This window comes from Papio anubis, chromosome 10 (genome assembly GCF_008728515.1).
Source record: "Papio anubis isolate 15944 chromosome 10, Panubis1.0, whole genome shotgun sequence".
NCBI lineage: Eukaryota > Metazoa > Chordata > Mammalia > Primates > Cercopithecidae > Papio > Papio anubis.
In genome coordinates this window covers 56,411,092-56,426,302 of record NC_044985.1, presented here as the reverse complement: position 1 = coordinate 56,426,302, position 15,211 = coordinate 56,411,092, and positions in this window count along the sequence as shown.

Sequence of the window (15,211 nt, the reverse complement as noted above, 5' to 3'; positions counted from 1 at the left end):
AAAGGAAACTCTGTTGATAATTAGTTATTATAGTATTAAGAGAAAAAAATGGGCTTTTGCTTGGATTGGATGGGAAAGGCAAAGAACCAAAGAATATTTATTTATTTCTCTCTCTTTAAAAGAACATAATGTATGTCAGTCCCAAAAGAGCACATGTTGTATTATCCTATTTATGTGAAACTTCCAGAAAAAGTGAATCTATAGAGATGGAAAGTAGATTAGGGATTGCCTAAGTCTGGGAGGTGGGAATAAGGGATGACTACAGATGGACCTGAAAAATCTTCTAGAAATGATCTAAAATTGGACTGTGGTGATGGATACACAACTCTATAAATTTAATAACAATCATCAAATGGTATAGTTAAAATGAGTGAATTTTATAGTATGCAAATTATCTCAGTAAAAATATTAAGTAAATTTTTACTTAATGAACCCATATGGAGAGGAAAAATATGATTGATCTTTTGGGGGGAAATACAGGAAAGTATAGGAGAAAAAGTAAAAATTACCCATAATTCCATCACCTAGAGGTAATACTGTTAATATTTTAGTGCATTTAATTCTAAACTTTTCTATTATAAAAAGATACAATCAAGGCCAAGCACAGTGGCTCACATCTGTAGTCCCAGCACTTTGGGAGGCCAAGGCAGGAGGATTGCCTGAGACCAGGAGTTCAAGATCAGCCAGGGCAACATAGTGAGACCCCCATCTCTACAAAAATTTTTAAAAAATAAAAATTAGAAGTGATATGATCATACATGTACCCACAAACATATACATATATGTATATGTATATATATGCCTATCATGTATGTGTATAGATACATATATTCAAACAGACTTGAAAGCATTAATAGTTTATAGGCTACTTTTTCTATTGGAATGGAAAAATGCTTTACTTTCCTTAAAAAATCCTTAAACATTTTTTCCTGGCCACCAAATATTCTAGTGTATAGCTATAATTTACTTACACTATCTTTTGAGACTTGTTTTTTCACTGGGAAAAGGTATTATCTGCTTAATCTCCTTCCTGTAGTTTAGTGAACTCTTTCTCTACTAGAGAACTAAGATCTCTACTGAAGATCTCCATGAGACAAAGATGAGACAAGACCAATATCTGTTCATGCTATGTAGATACTCAAACAAGTTGCTAAATGTCTGATTTCCATTTTGTTCATCTGAGCAGAGGTTCAAAGTTAGGAATTTGAAGGGAGACAGCCAAGTTCAAATTGCAGCCATATCTTCTACTAAATGTTTGGCCTTAAATTAACTACTTAGCCTAAGACTCCATTTCATCATCTGTGGAGTGGAGAAATTAATAGTATTATACATGAATTTGGTATTTGTAGGATATTTAGCACAAGTGCCAAGCACATAGTGAGTGTTCAATAACTCTTAGCTATTATTCTCCATATAGTACAGATAATACTAAGTGCTCTCTGCATTTTGCAGGGACCTGGTGGTGATAAGCCATCGAGATCACTTATACTAAAGGGCTTTGACATCTATAAATTGCAATTTTTGGCTATGAAGGATACAAGGGATGGGTCTCCTGAGAAACCCATAGAAATTCTCCAGGAAATTCTATTGTAGATCAAGCATTCACTCATATCTGTATATGGGGAAAAAAATCTGATTCACCATGTTTTAGGTACCTGATTGGAAGGTAGGTTATAAAAATACATCTATCACTCCTGCTGGTGATATAACCAATTCAATGAAGACACAGTACACCTGGGGTGAAATCATAAAAGCAATTTTAATGTTTTCTCTCACTGTCTTTTTAAACTTGCTCAGTGAAGGCAATTCTACCTCTGCCACTGGATATAGCTTTTTTGGTCACTTATAGGTAATAGAAAGTACCAGATTCTTTCTATTAGAGTGCCCAAACCAATATATCGCTACATATTTCAATCTTTATTTCAAAGAAAAGAATTCTCTCCTCCTCCTCAACCTACAGCTAGTCATAGGCAGGTCTCAGCCTTTCGGAGAGAAGACGTGGTCAGCTTCTCCTTTCCTTCCTCATCCCAGACCACCATGAAAGCTGCTGGTTTTGACCCTTCCAGGATCAGAGTAGGGAAGGAAAGAGAGAAAAGAAGGGCAGGTAAATTCTTACTTTACTGAAACAGTTGTAAGATGGCATTGTCTTTTCCAAACCTGGCAAATGTCAAGCCTGCTCTTTCTCTTGTGGGTGCCTTCATGTTTTCTTAGGTGCCCCTCCTGCTGGGCCCCCCACATAGGCAAGTGCCACTGGATTTCCTGAGTCCCCTCCAAATGTCCTCCCTCTATAGGACTCCCAATTTATCCTCCACCCACACCCCAGCTGTCCTCCTGAGCAGGATTTAAAGGGGCTCCAGGATCATTCTCTTCTGTGTGTCCCACATTTGGTCCATAGGGACACTCAATGCCTATTTTGCTCTAATAAACTCAGTGCAGACCAATCCTACAAACAGCACAGCCTCTTCACTCGCCAAAGAGGCTCACCAGTCCCTCTCTCTTGATCTGTAGGTTTCCAGGGCTGGAGTCAGACAACAATCCCCTATGCTCCCAACTTATAGGTTCTCTGAGTGGCCCACATGGAGAGGAAAAAATAATATGAGAAATACTATTTTTCAAGGCTTTCCATGACTAAAACAAGAAAATATTCCTGTTTTAGTCATGGTTCTCCAGAGAAATAGAACCAATGGGTTATATATCTATAACTATGTCTATATCTGTATCTATAAAAGGAGATTTATTATGAGGAATTGGCTCCCACAATTATGGAAGCTGAGAAGTCCTACCATATGCCATCTGCAAGATGGAAACCCAAGAAAGCAGTGTAATTCCGTCTGAATCCAAAAGCCTGAAAACGAAGGAAGCTGCTAAAAATCCCAATCCAAGAGCGGAAGATGAGATGTCCCAGTGCTAGCAGTAAGGCAGGAAAAAAGGGGCAAATTTCTCTTTTTGTTCTGTTCAGGTCCCCAACTAATGGGATGCTGCCTCCTCAAGGAGGGCCATCTACTGACTCCACTGATTGAAATGCTGATCTCATCCAGAAAAACCCTCACAAAAAAACACAAAGAAACAATGTTTAATCTGGGGACCTCTTGGTCCACTCAGGGTAACACATAAAATTAACCATTACAACTCCTCACAAAATCTTCCTTTAATTTCTCCTTCATAGGCACTGTTATTTCCCCCTTTGGGTGAGAAGTTTTGGACCCGTGAAACTGGTCTTTAGTATTTTGATTGAAAGTTTGCATCTTGGCATCTCAATTTGGAATTATGTATCTATTCTACTTTGGTGCCTCCTGTGAAACTTGCAATTTAACATCTGTGACTTAGGCTAGTGAAAACTGAATCAAGTCAACTTCCTTCCACACCTTCAACATTAATTCCTACTCAACCAAGACAATTGCCTTTTCTCCGCAAAGTGATTCGCCTGGGAGTTGTGAGGAATACCATACTCATTAGGGAAGTACAGCTCTTACAGTTTCTTGAGCTCTCTAAAAAAGAAATGCGTAATTAAAAATATCTGATCAGGACAGTCCCAATTTGTGGGTTATAATAAAATGGTTGTGGTTTGTTTTAAAACTGTGATATGTCCATTTAGGGGAATATATTTGGATTAAGATCTTAAAGCAATAATAAGTTGGGACAGGAAAGTGGCTAAAATTTTATTTACGATAACAAAATTTTTTAGACTTTACTGCTAAAGCAAAAGTCACAAATGACCCACATTTAGGACCTCAATATTTTCAGTACTAAATTAGGTATTGAGGAAAGAAAAGAACTTTCATCTGAGGATTGTGAGCCCTTTCGAATTGTTAGGCCCAGAGAAGCATTAAAATGAGATCACAGTTGTACCTTATTCCCCACTCTGAGCTATGTATTTATCTCCTGAAACTGGTTAGCTATTGCCACAGTAGCTATAAATTAATCTAATAGTGACACTCCAGACACTATAACCCACACCCTATAGCTTAACAATGTATAGCCAATCACTAATCAGTGTTAATTCTGTAAACCAATGAGAATTCCTGACAAACAACTTTGTATCAGCCCACTGGCTGTCTTCCTTTCTTACCTTTAAAACTCAGCCTGTAGGCCCTGCGCAGTGGCTCACTCGTGTAATCCCAGCACTTTGGGACGCCAAGGCGGGTCAGTCGCTTGAGGCCAGGAGTTCAAGACCAGCCTGGGCAACATGGCAAAACCCCATCTCTACAAAAAATACAAAAATCAGCCAGGCATGGTGGCACTCACCTATAGTCCCAGCTACTTAGGGGGCTAAGGTGGGAGGATCACTTGAACCTGGGAGGTTGAGGCTGCAGTAAGCTGAGATTGTACCACTGCACTCCAGCCTGGGTGACAAAGTGAGACCCTGTTTAAAAAGGGAAAAAAGGAAAAGAAAAAAAAAAAAAGATAAATAAAAGTCCACCTGTAACTGCCACTAATCAGAGTGTCTATTCAGGGCAACGTGCATCTATGCTCCTGGGTTACAATCTTCAAACTCGGCCCAAATAAACTCCTACCTATATTAACTCTGCCTCAGTTCCTTTCTTTTAGATCGACAGTATTATTACATTTCTTTGTGACTTTTAGAAGCAGAGTTTTTGTTTTGGTTTGGTTTTGTATTTCTATCATTATGGCATGTAAAAGTAAATTAAATTAGAAAGGAATTAGCCATTTAGTTTTAACTGTACTTTAGATATATCCAACTTCGGGGCACTAGAATTAAGGCAGACAACTAAATATGAGCACAAGAAAAAAAAATTGGTTTGAACTTGTCTAGTGACTGCCTTCCAATCTCCAGCTTCATAGAAGACTAAGGTAAAGTTCTGTTTTTTACTCCCTGTGCTCTTCAGGTAACTTCATAGGTAAGTGCAGTTATAGTTCCTAGTTTTACAGAAAGGTAACTTATACAGTCAGGAGGCAAAGTTAAAATGAACTCCCTTAATTTAAAAAAAATTCAGAGTTAAAATTTGTGACTTAGTTATTAATGGAAGCAAGTCTTAAGAGAAAAGAAAAATCTTTTGTCCTGGAAGTAACTGTGTCTGCTTGAGAAGCATACTGACCTCTATAAAGAAAATGGTAGTTATTAGTGTTCGTTCCTGTAACATACAAACTCCCTGCATCCTGGGAGGCAACAGGCTAGGAAAGAGCTTGAACGCTCCGCCTTGCCCCCTTCCTAGAAGGAACAATTCCTCACAAACCACGAATGGTGAAAGTCAGCAATCCACAAATCACTCAGGTCCAAACTGGGTTCAGCACTCCACCTATGCCGAAGTCTTCCTCACCAAAACGAAGCCTGCACTTCCTCACCGAAACAAAAGGAGAGGTTTACCTATGCCACTTTCTCAACCTCAGGTGGTCAAGTTGCAGTAATGAACTTTGGTACATAATCTGCAGTGAGGAAAATGTCACCATGTCACAGCTTTAGTCTTAGGCCTATTTTCTAGTGGTGGAATATATTTATTTTGGTGAAATAACAAGCTGCCATTGCTTTTTATTATCGTACGAAAGACGCAGAGTACATTATTCAACTCACAAAATCTCTACCTGTGTTATGCACATTTTTCACACTAATCGAGAAAATTACCACAAACTAATTTTGAATGAATTATGGTCACCCAGTGTTTGTTACAATTTCCTTTTCATCAGTAATCCAATATGGTCTCCTACATATTTCAAAAAATGGATGACTTTATATAGTGGATTCCACAGAGAAAATAGCACGGGAAAGAGAGAATGTGACTAAAAATCATAGTGATTATATTGAACCAAGAGCATGTGTGACTTGAAGGAAGCAAAATGGACAATTGTCATTTCAAGTGAGACACATTAAATCTTGACTGGGCAATAAGTAATAAGGAGCTGAGCTCTTTTGCTTAGGTGACACTAATTTTCACCTTAAAAATATGATAGTGCCACAGCTAGTAAAGAAGATATATTTATTGGCATTTTGGGACTAAAAGTACTAGTTTGGTTCCAGAGATAGAAAATAACTCAGGAAGCTTAGAAGAGGTCAACCTGGGAAGACAGGATTCTTTCTCCCCCCTGTGACTCTGCAGGAAGCGATAACCTCTGGGCAAGGTCGACCCCTCTGGGCAAGGTCGACCCTCTAAGTCCAGATGAGAAGAGTTCCCTCTGTCTGCTCTTTCCTCTGCCTTATGACCCAGAGGTTTTGCAGCTGCGATCCTGGCAGCCCCTGGCCTCCTCAGGGAGCTGCGGAATTCAAGCCCTGGAAATGGAGCTCTGCTTTCAGCTGCACCTGGGTCCTGACCTGCTTAAGACAGGCCTGTCTGGACCTAAGAGAACCCCACTGCCACCCACTCAGCTACTCCCTAACAGACTGCAAAGACAAAGTCTTTTTCATTTCTTTATATCCATTGACTCCTCGAGTCATTGAAACTCAATAAATATTTACTGAGCACCTACAATGTGCCAGACACTGTGATAGGCACTGAAAAAAGGGCAAAGGACGAGCAGATAAATTTCCTACTTGCAGGGAACGCTGTGGTAGTGAGTAAAATGAGACATAGGAAATAAACACATAAATATATAATATGTCCAATGGCGATAATTGATGTGAAGGATGATTAAGCAAAACAAAGAAATGCAGAGACAGGGAAGGGGCATCTATCTGGTATGAAGTAGTTAGAGAAGGCCTCTCTGGTCAGATGACATTTGGGCAGAACCTGGGGCCTGTCTCAGCACCACCTGTCCCTTCCTCAGCCACTTGCTCCCTGCAGCCACCACAGGCCCCTGTGGTTTTCCTGCCTGAGGCTCACCAGCCACAGGCCTAGAATATCTGGCTTCTCTCCCCATGTCCAAACTCAGCAGAATTGCCAAGCTGCAGGGCCTTGTTTCCCGAGCAACTGCCAATGGGGCTGAATGATGCAACACGGAAAGGAAGAGGATTTAATTCCCCCTGAATGGACTTTGACCAGTGGGAGACAGGAAACAGGAGATTGGAGGATACTGGGCAGCTGAACTGCCTCTTCCTTTCCCCCTCCGTCTGGTGCACAATTTCTCCACACAGCCTGCTGTGTGGCCAAGCCTGTGCACCGACTGAGTGTTATGGGTTCACCTATGTTCCCCAAAGAGATATGTCGAAGTCCTAACCCCCAGGAACTGTGAATGTGGCTTTATAGTATTTGGAAATAGGGTCTTTGCTGATGGAATCAAGTTAAGATGAAGTCATTAAGGGAGTGGAGGCCTAATCCAATCTCTTGTCCTTAGAAGGAGAAAGACAGAGACACATCAGGAGAAGATAGTGAGGTGACATTGGAGGCAGAGATTGGAGTAATGTATCTAAATGCTAGGCAACACCACAGAGAGCCTCAAACACTAAGCCTACAAGAGGCAGGGAAGGAGCCTCCCCTACAGGTTTCAGAGGGAGCATGGCCTCGCCATACTTGAATTTCAGACTTCTAGCATCCAGAACTGTGACACAATATATTTCTGTTGTTCTGAGTGACAACAGTGTGTGGTGCGTTACTACAGCTGCTCTGGAAACTAACATACTGAGCGGCCAGCTGTGTTACATTGTACCTCCCAAGTAACCCTCTAAGCCTTAACCTTTGCCCAGGCCTCTGTTTCCAGAGAACTGTGACAATGATAGGTAGACCTGAATAAAGCAAAGGATGATATCTACAGGGATATTTGAGGCAGGGAGTGCTGACAAGGGAGGAGCTAGTGCAAAGGCCCTGAGGTGGCAGTATGCTTGGTGTGTTGGAGGAGCAGGAGGGCGGCCAGGGTGTTTGGGGAGTGAATAAGGGGAAGAGTGTTCAGAGAAGAAGTCAGAGAAGGGGCCAAAGACATGTTCTCTAGGGTCAGAAAGGCATCTGGATCTTTTCAACATTATCTTCTTGACATGTAATTTATATAGTAGTAAAATGAAGAAAATGGGTGACTATTTTGTGATTTTTCTAGATATATAAAACCATGTGATCACCATCCAGATCAAATGTTGAACATTTCCATCACCCCAGAGAGTTCACTCCTGTTACCTTCCAGTTGGTACAACTTACCAATCCTGAAGCAACCACTACTCTCTCTTTTATCACCATAAATTTGTTTTAACCTGTTCCTTAATGGCATATAAACGAAACAACATAGCATGCTTTTGCTCAAAATAGTGCTTGTGAGGCTCATCCAGGTTGCTGTGTGTATACTTCAATTATTTTTATTGCTGAGTAGTATTCCATTGCCTGGATATATCACAAATTATTTATCCATTCTTCTGCTGATGAATATTTGAGTTATTTGCAGTTTAGGCCTGTAATAAATGAAGTTTCTAGGAACATTTATGTTTTCCTCTTATTTTGGTTGTATGCAATCATTTCTCTTGGTATAAACCTAGCAGTGTACTTTCTGGGTCGACTGGCTTAGGTTTAGGTTAACTGTGTTCGTTTATACCATTTCATACTCCTGCCAGCAATATATGAGTTCCAGATATTCTGCATTCTCACCAACACTTGGAGCCCTTCTGGTAGGTGTGTAGTGGTATTGAATTGTGCTTTTAATATGCATTTTCCTGCTGACTAATGCACTCCTTTTTATATGCCTATTATTCACATATCTTCTTTTATGAAATACGCGTTCAAGTGTTTTGTTCACATTTTATGTTTTTGTTATGGCCACATCTCACTTCCGGAATCTGTATTGGTTATCTCTCGCAGCATTTAAAAAGTACTCTAAAGCTTGACAGCTAAAAACAACAAACATTCGTTCTTTCGCACAATCTCTGCGGGTCAGGAACCTGGGTGCAGCTTCATGGGATGGTTCTGGCTTAGGGTCTCAGGTTGCATTTGAGCTGCTGAGGTTGCAGCCCTACCTATCAAAGCTGAACCAGAGCCAGACTCCATGTCTGAACTCACTTATGTGAGCTTCAGCGTGAGAAATGTATGAATTTTGTTTGACGAAATATTGAAAAGCTTAACAACTTCCTCCTACTCTTATTGGCCTCTTGGTGCCCAGTATCTCAGTCTGAAAAATCTCATCTATAGGAATAAATGGCAGGAAAGACAGAACCAAGGTCCCATAGCTATCAGGGAGGTTGGCAGATGAGTGAGGAAAAAGGGGTGTCAGCAATCTAAAAATATTCAGGCTCACAGAAATATAACTGAAATGACTCACTTTTATTAAGATCCTGCCATCTCACTTAGCAGCTTAAAAAAATAATAGATCACAGCAGAATGTTTCAAATTCTCCATAAATGGCCATGTGATCCGGCAACCTACCTGTGGAAATTTATGCCAAGATTAGAATCTACAAAACACATACAGAGACACACATTAAAGTATTATTTATTAGGAATCTAAATTGTGGAATCATTAAAGAGAATACATATTCCCTCAAAAGAATACCATGGTGTTATTAAAAGTAGTCATTATGAGTGGTTAGGATATAATATAATATTACAGGAAATTCTTAGGATATATCATTAAGTAGAAAAACTTTTCTTCCCAGCTTTTCAATGTGAAAATTTTTGAACTTACAGAAAAGTTGTAAGACCAGAACAATAAATGCTTGTATAGCCTTCATCTAGATTCTCCAACAGTGACCACAGTTGCCACATCTCTTTAAGTGTAATGCACCTCCTTTGAGAGTAAGTGCAGACATTTTGACACCATGGTCTAAGTACTACAACACTTATCTAAAATTATCGAAGGAAACTCTTGTACAGTTTTCACACTCAAGACATTTAACTTTGATATAAAGTTTATATTCAAATTTCTCCAAAAGATTTAAAACTATCTTTTTGGCTTGTTTTAGCCAGGACTCAACGGAGAATTGAGCATTGCATTTAGTTGTTGTGCCTCTTTAGTCTTTTTTGATCTAAAACAATCCCTCAACCATTTAAAAAAATTCTTTAATGACTGACATTTTTAAAAGACTCTGGAGCAGTTATTTCACAGAATATTCTTCAAGTTGGATGTGTCTATTTCCTCATGATTAGAAATTACATGAACTTTTTGGCTAAATTCTCCATTTTATTTTGTGTTCAAAATATATTACTTTTTCCCATGTCCTGTGAAAATAAAAAATCTCTAATGTGTTTGTGAAAAAGATTAAACTAAGATTTTGTTTGGATGCAGCGTGTTTTGGACTTAGGTGTGTGTATCTGAATTTCGTCCTTTGTCATCAAGAAAATAGTATAATAACTAAGAACATGTAGCTTAAGAAATCCAGGCACTTGAGAGCCACCGTAAGTAAACTCTAATTCCCACAGCAGAAAGAAGGGGTCTATCCGCTTTTTAACCACCAAACAGTTGTCTATATCAGGGACTGTTTCCTATTCTTTGTTTCCTTCTATTTGCCAGACCGTCTATAAACCAGTAAGGAGTTCATCGGATCATCAGAATAGACTTCAAGACACTAGATCACAATCCCAAAGATTAAAATCATCTGCTTTGCCACTGCTCCGATGGAAGCAGTATGTGTGCATTCAAAATTGTTTTACTAGTAATTTTGAGTCCTGAAAATACCTGATTTCTAAACTAAACAAGCAGAATCTAGGCAGAGGGATGTATAAATTTCATTTATAACTTAGCCGATTAAGGCTGCCAATAAATCATACCAACTTATATAAGTAACAGCCATGGTAAGGATATTGCCTTAATGGTAAGTGCCTCCTACTTGAGACTTACAAATATGGGTACTATTTCTAGGAACAGCTGACTGAATGCATCCAAGAGCTTGGCTTAAGTCCCAGGGATGACGAAGTTCTTTGAACCCATGCCATCACTCCTACCTCACCTGCCATGATAGTTATTGCCAATTAATCACAGTGTTCTTTTCTATTAGCCTGGACACTGCCTCAGACAACTTCCCAACACAGCTCTACAAGCAGCCACTAATAATAATTTGGAGTCAATACATCAGATGAAATCTTTTATCACCCTTGGAAAATATATTTTTCTAAATCTCATCTAGTTTTTAGCTTCTCGACTTCATCTACACACGAATGGTGAGGGTCCAGGAGTTTGTTTCTTGTGAATGACCTACAGACAACTAGCAAGCCTGGTAAAAATCTCATATCAGAGCAGGTTGACCAGGTGATTTGACAAGGGAAGGAAAGGATAAGATTAGTTAGGGTTGGCCATTTGCCCAGACAATTGACCTCAATATCTCTAAGAGCTGGAACACAAAGTTGATGTCTTGCTCATGAAATAATCCAAGTTGACTCCAGTCTTGGGGGATGGGAGTATATGAGTTCCATTCTACACAGTCATTAGGTATTCAGACCAATAGAGGTTCTGCCTTCTTAAACACCTGACTTCCCACATCACTGTGGGCATTTGCATCCACCTGTTGGTAAGGGAAGGAGCATGGAGGAGTGCCACATGAGTGGCTTTTACAGGGGAGGCCTGAAAGGGGCTCACATCAATTCTGCAATTTTATATTTGCTAGAACACAGTTACATGGCAGTAGCTAACGGTAAGGCAAGCTGTAAAGTGTAGTTTATGGAAGGGCCAACTCTTCCCAATGGCACTGTACTACAGAAGGGAGCATAAATGTTTGGTGGCCAGCCAGCCACCTCTGCCCACAAAGAGGGGCTATTCTGGGAAACTCCAAGTCTTCTTGTAGGACAAGAAAATAATGATAACACTTGAGTGCACACAGCAATATGCCAGACACAATATTGCCTGGCCTTTTCCTAACTGTTCTGTGACTCAGCCAAATGTGAAGATGAAAATCTGGATAGTGAAAATTATTAACCCTTCTGTGCATTACTGGGAAAAATCTATGAAATGTTAATCTCTAGAATATCTTTAAAGATACAATAGGGGCCGGGCATGGTGGCTCACACCTGTAATCCTAGTATTTTGGGAGGCTGAGACGGGCAGATTACCTGAGGTCAGGAGTTCAAGACCAGCCTGGCCAACATGGTGAAACCCCGTCTCTGCTAAAAATATAAAAATTAGCTGGGCATGGTGGCACACGCCTGTAATCCCAGCTACCTGGGAGGCTGAGGCAGAACTGCTTGCATCTGAGAGACGGAGGTGGCAGTGAGCCGAGATCATGCCACTGCACTCCAGCCTGGCTGACAGAGTGAGACTGTGTCTCAAAACAACAACAACAAAAAGATACAATGGGAGTTCTACTTCTACCTAGGATGTAGAAAGCAGACAAGAACACCTTTTCCACCCTAGAAATAAGAAAAACACAGATAAAATACAAACTCATAATTTTTCTTGAATCCATCAGATTGTTAAGGCCATAGGGCAACTAGGTAGCTTGGAATCCAAGGTCTCTCTAAGAATACAGGGTGCGAGCTCTGGCTCACCTTTGGCAGAACACAGGAAGAAGAGGTGCTGGTTGGCATCGAAAAAGTAGGAAAGACTTGCTAAAATTTCTAACAAATTGCAGAAGTCTGACTGTGAACTAGTGTGACAGTACAGGTTTGTCTGGGAGCCACAGACAGAAAAGCAGTTCACACTTACAAGATCTTCTTCACAGATTTCCATTTGGTGCTCATGAGAAAGACTGGGTGAGGGTGGGGAACCAGAGGGAGTCTTCCTTGGTGGTGCAGGCCTGGAGGAGGGGAGTGCAGTTGCTGAGGGAAAGTCACAAAGCCCTCCTTAGATACTTTCTCAAGGAACAAAAGCCTCTAGCCTTGGGGGAAGAAGCAGAAACTCTGTATATCTCCAAGACTAGATGAAAACTCATTACAGCTAGAGAAAGGGAAAACAAAACCTTGTCATTATTGGAGGAGCAAGGAACAGTCCTGGGCTCAGGATCCTACATCATTACTATTAGAAGTCTCCTACCCACTGGGCAGGTGCAGGGAAGTCCCATAGAAGATTTGCCAAAGATGCAAGGCAGTTTGGCTGCCATGAAATGGAGAAGTAGGATCACATAGGAACAAAACGACTAAGCTTGCAATACAGGGTAACAAGCAATAGCAGTCCACTCCTTGGGAAGATAGATCCCTTTTGTGGTGCTACAACACAGGAAAGGCTGAAAGCTGGGGGAAGAGCAGCAACATTGAGAAAATCTCAGCCAGGAGCAGTGGCTCACGCCTGTAAACCCAGAACTTTGGGAGGCTGAGGTGGCAGGTTACTTGAAGTCGGGAATTCAAGACTAGCCTGGCCAACATGGTGAAACCTCACCTCTATTAAAATTATAAAAATTAGCCCAGGGTGGTGGCGCATGCCTGTAATCCCAGCTATTTGGGAGGCTGAGGCATGAGAATCACTTGAACCCAGGAGGCAGAGGTTGCAGTGAGCTGAGATTGTACCACTGCATACCAGCCTGGGCAACAGAGCAAGACTCTGTCTCAAAAAAAAAAAAAAAAAGAGAGAGAGAGAGAAAAGCTCTTTGACACCCAAGCAGCAACAAAACCTGCTCAACTGCTAACTAGATAAACTCAACCCCTATACAAATAGCCTAGCAGAAGAGACATGCTCATTGCCGATCATATATACTGTTTATTTCAGCCTCTGTTGTCCTACAAACAATGTCTGGTATTCGGTCAAAAACAATAAGACAATAAGATAAGGAAAAGCAACCCACTGTCATGAGATAAAGCGATCAAGAGAACCAAACTCAGAGATGATTCAGATGTTGGAACTATCAGACAAGCCATTTGAAATAACCATTAGTAATATGTTAAAGGCTCCAAATGGAGAAGGCAGACAATGTGCATGAACCAATATGGAATTTCAGCAGAGAGATGAAAACTGTAAGAAAACATATATTGGAAACACTGGAAATAAAGCAAGATGGGAACAAAGATAAACAAAGATTTCTTACGTATGACACCAAATAAAAACCCACTGAGACATCACTACATACCTAACAGAATGTTTAAACTTAAAAAGACCAGCTGAACCACATGATGACCCGGATGTGGAGTACTGGAATCATCATATATTGCTAATGAAAATATGAAATAATATAGCCACTTTAGAATATAGTTGGTAAGTTTTTTTCATAAAGCTAAACATACAATATGATCTAGCCATCCTCTCTTAACCATTTACCAAAGAGAAATAAAAACCTATTTTCAACTAAAAACCTGTACATGACTATTTATAGTGACTATTCATAACCTCCAAATGCTAGAAACAACCCAATTGTCTTTCAGCTGGTGAATGGATGAAGTGTAGTACATCTATGCAATGGAGTACTACTCAGCAATAAAAGCATGAACTGCTGGACATGCAGCAACTTGGATAAATCTCTAATGTATTATGCTAAATGAGAGGAAAAAGACTAGAAGAGCTATATAATGATCTAATTTTTAGGACCTTCTAGAAAAGGCCAGACTATAAAGATAGAAAATAGATCAGAGCTTGCTAAGAACTGACGGAGAGGTTTTGACTAAAAAAAATGAATTTTGGGGGTGATGGAAGTGTTCTATATCTTGAATGTAATGGTAGCTGTACAACTTTATGTTTTTGTCCAAACTCATAGAACTGTACATTTAGAAAGGTGATTTTTAAAATATATAAACATATACTTCACAAAAATAATAAACAAACACATAAAAAGACATAATAAATAAAGACAGGGACTCTGGCTTCCTGACTTTTTCAATCCTCTATTATATTGCCTTACAAGAAGATGATGTTTATCGTCTTGTATTTTGGCCCAGAATATCCTCTATCCTTTCCTAGGGCCTTCCCCATGAGTCCTTGCCTTATCAACCTAAATGGAATCACTCCAGAAAACACAAACTCACTCAACGTATTCTGTCTGCTAAAACAAATCCTATAAGCCTAGAATATACTACATTACATTTGATTTAAAATGTATATAACATCAAAGAAAAATTACTCTGAATACTGTATTAAAAGACCTAACTTTTTCTAAAATATATCTTATAGATCTCAATTTTTGTGAGCCACATCAAATCAATCTATTTCAGTAACATGCATATTTTTACATCTACATGAGAATGAAAATTGTACGGAAATAAGGTTTCATTTTTTAATGGAAGTTTTTTACTTTGCCTTCCTTTCACAGTCTTGGATTTGCCCAGTTTAGGATGCAAAAGGGCAGTGAGAACATCTCTTCATTTCATTCGCTTCATTATTTCCTTCCATGAGTCTAGAATTCTACCTGTCTCGAACTAACCTGTTAACTAAAACTAAAGACTGATTTCTCTTTTTTGAAAATACCATTTCAAATGGAATTTTTATGATTACAAATTTTACATTCTTATATTCAAATTTTTTATCAAATTACATTCTATGTGACAAATTCCTGGTTTCTT